Source organism: Pinus tabuliformis, chromosome Q (assembly GCF_031772625.1).
Source record: "Pinus tabuliformis cultivar Carrire ecotype Pingquan chromosome Q, CPIR1, whole genome shotgun sequence".
NCBI lineage: Eukaryota > Viridiplantae > Streptophyta > Pinopsida > Pinales > Pinaceae > Pinus > Pinus tabuliformis.
Window position 1 is genome coordinate 449,685,792 of NC_142296.1, and position 7,328 is coordinate 449,693,119.

The 7,328-nt window shown below is 33.6% G+C and overlaps 1 pseudogene; it reads left to right on the forward strand.

Moving 5' to 3' along the window:
* The first annotated feature begins 6,450 nt into the window (after nucleotides 1-6,450).
* On the forward strand, nucleotides 6,451-7,091 carry LOC149220131 ((R)-mandelonitrile lyase-like pseudogene; annotated as a pseudogene).
* Nucleotides 7,092-7,328: the final 237 nt, after the last annotated feature.

The following is a 7,328-nucleotide window of genomic DNA, read 5'->3' on the forward strand; positions in this document are numbered from 1 at the left end:
GATCTATGCTGGTTTAATTCCCCCATTTAAATAGGCTACATTGCAGGTGAATACCATAGGTCAATACCATGTGCCATTTTTATTTCTATTAATACTAATATTACGGTTAATAATGTTTTTTTGCATGGTATTAATAACAATCTAGTCCATGGTATTTGTCCCATGGTATTTTTCCCATAGGTTTCACCTAAATATAACACATTTTTTGAGTGTTCGTAAATATAAGGTGATTTATGGAGTAAATATAAAAAAATGTTTTATTTGTTTACGATACCTCTCGTTTATTTATATTTTTATTAATTTACGATACCTCTTTTACAAATATGGTATTTGGCCCATAGGATTCACTTAAATAAAACCTCTTTCTTGAGCCTTCATAAATAGAACGAGGGTTATGGACTAAATATAAAAAGAGGTTTTATTTATTTACCATATGTCTAGTTTATTTATATTTTTATTTATTTACCATACCTTTTGAGTAAGTATAAAAAGACGTTTTATTTGTTTACCATACCTCCACTTTACTTATATTTTTATTTGTTTACACCCTTGCATGTATATAAGGTGACTTATGGAGTAAATATAAAAAATGTTTTATTTATTTACCATACCTCATTTATTTCTATTTTTATTAATTTACCATACCTATTTTATAAATATGGTATTTGGCCCATAGGATTCACTTAAATAAAACCTATTCTTGAAAATGGGCGAATGGATTCACTTAAATAAAACCTATTCTTTAAAATGGGCGAATGGAAGGTTGTAACTCCTAGTTTCAAGGGCTAAATTTACCTTTTTTACCCTCTCCCTTAAAACAAGGTGGGCTATTTGAGGTGATTTGTAAAAATGTGCTATCATACAAAATATTCGCCCACTAAAAATTTAAAACCCCTTAATTTTGCGAAAGGGCGAACATTCGTCCCTAAAATTTTCTATGGATGCCATATTCATTGAAAAGGTTTTGTATAAGGATCAATTGTAGGAAAAGAAACAGGAAAAATAAAATAGAGAATACATAGTTCTTGAAGAGATCACAGGAAAAGTGATGGTGCATGAAAATCATAATGATCAATAGCTAGAACAACAGCCAAAACAACAACAAGCACCTCAAACACCTGAAAGTGGTGTTAGAAGATCTACCAGGATAAGTAGACCCTCTGAACGATACTCTCCTTGACTATATTATGTATTGTTCACTGATTATGTTGAACCGGAATGTTATGAAGAAGCAGTGCAGGTAGAAACCAGAAAGAAGTGAGGGCAAGCCATGAAAGAAGAGATCGACTCCTCAGCACATAACCAGACTTGGGACTTAGTCAAGTTGCTTGCAGGTAAAACAACATTGCAAAATGGATGGGTTTACAAGTTGAAGGAAGAAGATGGAGGTAGAAAAAGGTATAAAGTTAGACTTGTGGTAAAAGGGTTTTCACAGAAAAGGGTATAAATTTGATAAGATATTTTCTCCTGTTGTTAAAATGACTTCAATCATAACTATTTTAAGTCTAGTAGCAGCTGAAGATTTGCATCTTGAGCAGTTAGATGTAAAGACAACCTTTCTACATGGGGATTTGGAGGAAGAGATATATATGCAGCAGCCACAAGGATATGAGGTAAAAGGGAAGGAGAAACTAGTGTGCAGCTTGAAGAAGAGCTTGTATGGCTTAAAATAGGCTCCAAGGTAGTGGTATCTAAAATTTGATAGGTTTATGTTTGAACAAGGTTACAATAGATGTCACTCTAATTATTGTGTTTATCTCAAAATGCAAAATTATGGCAACTGTTATCACTCAGGTTGTTCCCAAAAGTTGTAAGAAAGGGAATATGGCCGAGGTAACCACAGACCAATCTTTTAGATATATGTAGTAGCCAATCTACACCCAGAGAGGGCTCTCTCTTTATAATTTAGCTTTGTTTTGAGGTATATTAGGTTAGTTATGAAGTGCAAGGGTTTTGTTTAAAGTTTGGAACAATGTAAACTTTGAAACGGGAACTGATATTGTTACCCGTTTCGTAGAGGTAGCAAAAAAATGACCCGATTTTCAAAAGTGGTGATGCAGAATACACATGTTTTTTTTAGAACATGGTTTTTGGAACTTTAATTTTTTTTCATGTTCAAGGATGAAATCAAGTTTTAGAATGGTAGTGATTTTCATGCTGATTTTAAAAAGTGAGTATTCTGCATCACACCCTTTTTTTAAAAGACCTATTTTTTGACTTTTAATTTTCTAGTGTGTGAAATGTAAAAAATTATTTTCTAAATTTGATAGTTTTTTAAGTCGTCATTTTATTCATATTTTCTTGTTCTCTATCTTAATTTTATTTTTTTTAGGGGGGTTTTTATTGTTTTGCGTTTTTAAATTAGAAAGTCGATAGTTTGAATTTTAGATAATCTACATATTTATACATCCTTAATTAATTTTTCAATCCACATGAAATAATTGTTTCTAAAAAACAACATTTTTTAACAATGGACATAAAAATAACCATTTTTAACATAAATATAACAAAAAAACAAAACTTTTTGATAATTTTTTGCTAGAATTAACATGTCAAAATCACAATTTTTATACAAAAATATTAACTAAAAATGGTCAAATAATAGTTTTTTTTATGAATTTCATGTCAAAAAAATAAGAATAACAACTTTTTTTTTCAAAAAATAATAATTAACTTAAAAATCAATGGGAAAATCATAGTTGTGCTCTCTCTTTCTTTCACATACCTTCCCCACCCCCAGCCCTTACCTACTCTAACCCTACCAATGAATATATTTAAAATAAACACCCTCCTTTTGAATATGAGATATTTAAATGATTAAGTTTCTAAAATGAAAAAGAGAAGACATTTATTTATTTATTAATTCATTCATGATTTTAATTGTTTACATTTAAGTGGTTACCTTTTTTTTATATTTGTGAATATCAAATTCAATATTAATCACATAAGAATACAAAATAAACTTATATGTGATAATTTATTTAACAAGAATTAAATAAAAGAAATTATAATCTATTTAAATTCTAATTAAAATATAACGAACTATATACAAAGGGTTTAAATGAAGAAATAAAATAAAACAAAAACTGTATTTACATAACACCCTTAATGCATATAAATGATTAGATAATAAAATTAATCAAAGAAGAAAAAGCGGTCACATTAATGCATAAGAATTACATTTTCTATATATTTAAATAAAAAATTCCATTGTTTGATTACGATAATGAAAATAAAATTTAAAAAGTTAAACAACAATACGACAAATATGAATTTAAATTATAACTCAAAACAAACGAAAGATAAGGAAGTAAAACCTAACATAAATATCATAATTGAATATAAAGTTGGGTTTTAGTAATGAATCACACACAAAATATTATAGATAAGTCAATAAAGTTAAAATGCATGACAACGAACTCGATGTGCACGTAATATACATTTGATCTCTTTCTATTATTACATTTTCATTGGAAAACGTTGGGTTATAATTTCCTGAGTGTGCAGTGCATGTTGAATCTTGATATATGCAATACAAGATATAAGAAAAAATAAATTTGAGACCTGTACAGGAAATGACATAAGGAGTGGGATGGTTAGGAAAATTTAAGACAGAAAAATAAACCGAGATTGGAACCAAGACTCCGAAGGATTGCTTCGGAATTTCTCAATATAAAGTTCTACAGGACAATGGCATGTGCAAGAATGGAAAAGAACAAGTTACAGTTAGTTTAAATCGAACGACAACTCGAAGGAGATTCGTCTCCTACAAGACCATCACTCATCAATACCGGTAAATGATATGAATCATGGAAATCTTACAAAAAAAAAAAAAAAATTATTCATAACTAAAACCCAAAAAAATCCAAAAAAATGTTACCAATAACATCACTTCAGATCACCACTAAATGAAAACTTGATCATGTTATCGTTCAATAAAGAAAAATGAGAAAAATATAAAAATAAGAGAATGGTTAAGTAAATAAAATTAAAATCTAAATCCACGAATATTAATAGAATACAAGGAGCGTTGCGATGCAGCAAGTCCCTGCCACCAGATTTACATATCCCATTAGAAAGGTAGCATGCCCCAAAAGCTTGGGTATTTTGATATGATAAAAATGTGTTCGCTGCAATGTTTCCAACAAAACCTATTAATCCATCGGTATGTGGCCATGGCACAGGTATACAAAGGTGTTCAATGCAGCGTTTCAAGAGAACCTATTAAGCCAACGGCATGTGGCTAAGGCTCGTTAAAAAGTCAGTAGTCGCAGATAAATATTCATAGCTTATTCCTGCTATTCGCATAGATATATAGAAGCATGAAAATAAGGACAATCAAAATCAAAGAGGCTCATTAATAAGAGTCATATCTTATTCCTTCTATTCGCATATATATATAGAAGCATGAAAATAAGGACAATCAAAATTCGTGACTTATATATTGCTTCTTCACTTATGCTCAGGGGACACAATGGTATGGACAAAAACCTTACCCTTCTTAAATTATGAACTGTGCATGAAATATGATAACAAAGTTTCTTAAAGGTGATCCTTGCAACTCTGTCTCACGTCTATGGTAAAGCTTGAAGGTGATCCCTGCAATCAACAATTATCATAAATTGCTTGCAAATGTCAATGCACAAGAAAAGGAAAGAAAACAGTTAAAAAGGGAGTCTCTTTGCTTCATTTTGGGTGATCGTGGGCGCAGCACCACCCCCGGGCCGCCCCGCCCCGCCCGACCGGCGGCGGGTCGATTCCGGGAATCGACCCGGTTCAAAGAAAGTAAAAATGAATTCATTTACATTGATTGGTTAAGGTCGAGACGAGGAATCTATTCATGCACCGTCTGTCCGTAGGCATTTGGGTTTTGACGTCACCTGTCGAGTGTTAGTACGATCTATGGAAACCTTCTGTGTCTTGAAATTTTAATGCGACAGGGTTTCTATGTGGAATCTGGTAAAATATTGAAGTCTTAGGGTAGGTGTTTATGATAGTTGTAGTTACAAATGGAATTTGACGGGAAATTACAGGGTTAAAAATTGCAGATGGAAATTGCAGATGGAATTTGCCATAGTCTTGATAATTTACACTCACAATAGTTTGTTGGCTTCGATTCTAACGAACACAAATACACACATACCCCATCAAACTCAAAGTCGCATTCGACCATCTTGCAAAATCTTGGGTTCCATTTTTGTCGTTGAACGAGGTTATTCGGAACCTCTACGAACATCACTCACTCGAATATTTGGGTGTGCATAGCCCAAATAACTAAACAGAAATACAGAAAGATGAATGGAAAATGAAACTAAGTTACAGTTAGTTTTTAAAATGAAAACTAATAACTAATCGCATCCATCACTTTAATTTTCAAAGAAAACGGGAAATTTTTTAAGGAATTAAAAGCGGAAGGCGTCCCGGTGGATGTACTGGCGTTGATTTATTTATTTTTTGTTACAAATAGAGGGGCTGCGATTGTGTTTGTACTGGTGTTGACTTTTTATTTTTTTGTTACAAATAGAGGGGCTGCGATTGTGTTTGAGTGAATACTTTTCGTCTGAGTAATATGCTGGATTGACAACGCATTAATTAATTAATGGACTTTTTCTGTGCATTGATAGTGGTCGACCTCGGTCAATTGATAGTCTTCGATTAACTAGCAACGTGGTTTATCTGATTGCCCAATATTCAACCAATCAGCCATCGAAATAAAATCAGCCTTGTAGCATCACATGAATATTTTCATATCACTAGATATTTCCACACATTGGTAACACATGTCAATTTCTATTAATGTGACAGAGAGACTGGTGGTGACAGTCACAATGAAAACGAGACGTTGATATCAATGCTAATGTGGGCAGTTAACGAAGTTTTTATCGTTGTTATATTCTTCGTTTATTTTATATCATCAATGAATTCCTCATGACCTTCGTAGTATTTGTTGGTGGATCATTCATGCAGTTCCGGTTTAGTTGGTTTCCTTAGTTTTTCTTTGCTTAGTGAACCCAGACAATACCCCTTTTCTACATAATAAGGCAATTTTTAGTTTTTTGAGATAGAGCTGAGGTGATCGATCCTGTTTTCTTCTCATGCTCGCTGCATGGACCAAGAGGGAACAATAATGGAATAGCTTCTTGCTCACATTAATATATGTCGCGTAGAGTACGTAGTATATAATGGAGATGGATCTTGATCCTATCATAGATTTATAGTGGTGTAAGAGAGAGTGTTTTAATAATAAGCTCTGTGTTGCAATTGTTTACGATGTGAAAGCGGTTTTAGCAAGACCGCTATTGCTCTAGCTCGGGTGGAGGGAGAATCTGCCATTGGTGAGATGGACCAGTATTTTATATGTACCACTCTAGACTGGTGGCCACCAGAGAAATGTGATTACAGGTAGTGGCTATTCTTAAAGGCTCTCAAACTTATATCGAGTCCAGCAGCATGGTAAATATCACCGTATCCTCACACTCCATGAACGTGTATATTGGGAACATTTTTGAGAAATTGGCCTTTCCGTTATCGAGGGGAGAGCTTCGGTTACGCAGCAAGGATCCTCGAGACAATCCATCTGTTCGATATAACTATTATTCTCACCCTCTCGACCTCCAGAAATGCGTGAATGCCGTGAGCTTGATCGCTAAACTGCTTAAGACGCCGTCTCTTGAGAGATTTGCGTATGCAGCAGCTAATGACTCCTCGCGTGACTTTCATTTTATTGGGCAGGCGTTACCAGAGAATCCCTTAGACGATGCCGCCATGGCTCAGTTCTGCCATACGACGCTGGAAACAATGTGGCATTACCATGGAGGGTGTGAACTTGGGTTTGTGGTTAACAAGAACTATCAGGTCAACGGAGTTGATGCGCTCAGGATTGTGGATGGCTCAACGTTCAGAGACAGTCCCGGAACAAACCCACAAGCCACCGTTATGATGCTCGGCAGGTAATTATTACTTTTATAATATGCTTCATACTACTATAGGGATTGTATACTTTATATATTAAAAATGGGCAATCATATTATTATTGTGCATGCAGGTATATCGGATTGAAGATTGATCTGGGGTTTAATGAAAGCTCATGAAACGTTTTCATGAGCAGTTATCAAAATTCTTCAGAAGGCTTTAAAATTATATTCATTTATATGGGACATGTATCGCGTTGTCAATCCAGCATATTACTCAGACGAAAAGTATTCACTCACACACAATCGCAGCCCCTCTATTTGTAACAAAAAAATAAAAAGTCAACACCAGTACAAACACAATCGCAGCCCCTCTATTTGTAACAAAAAATAAATAAATCAACGCCAGTACATCCA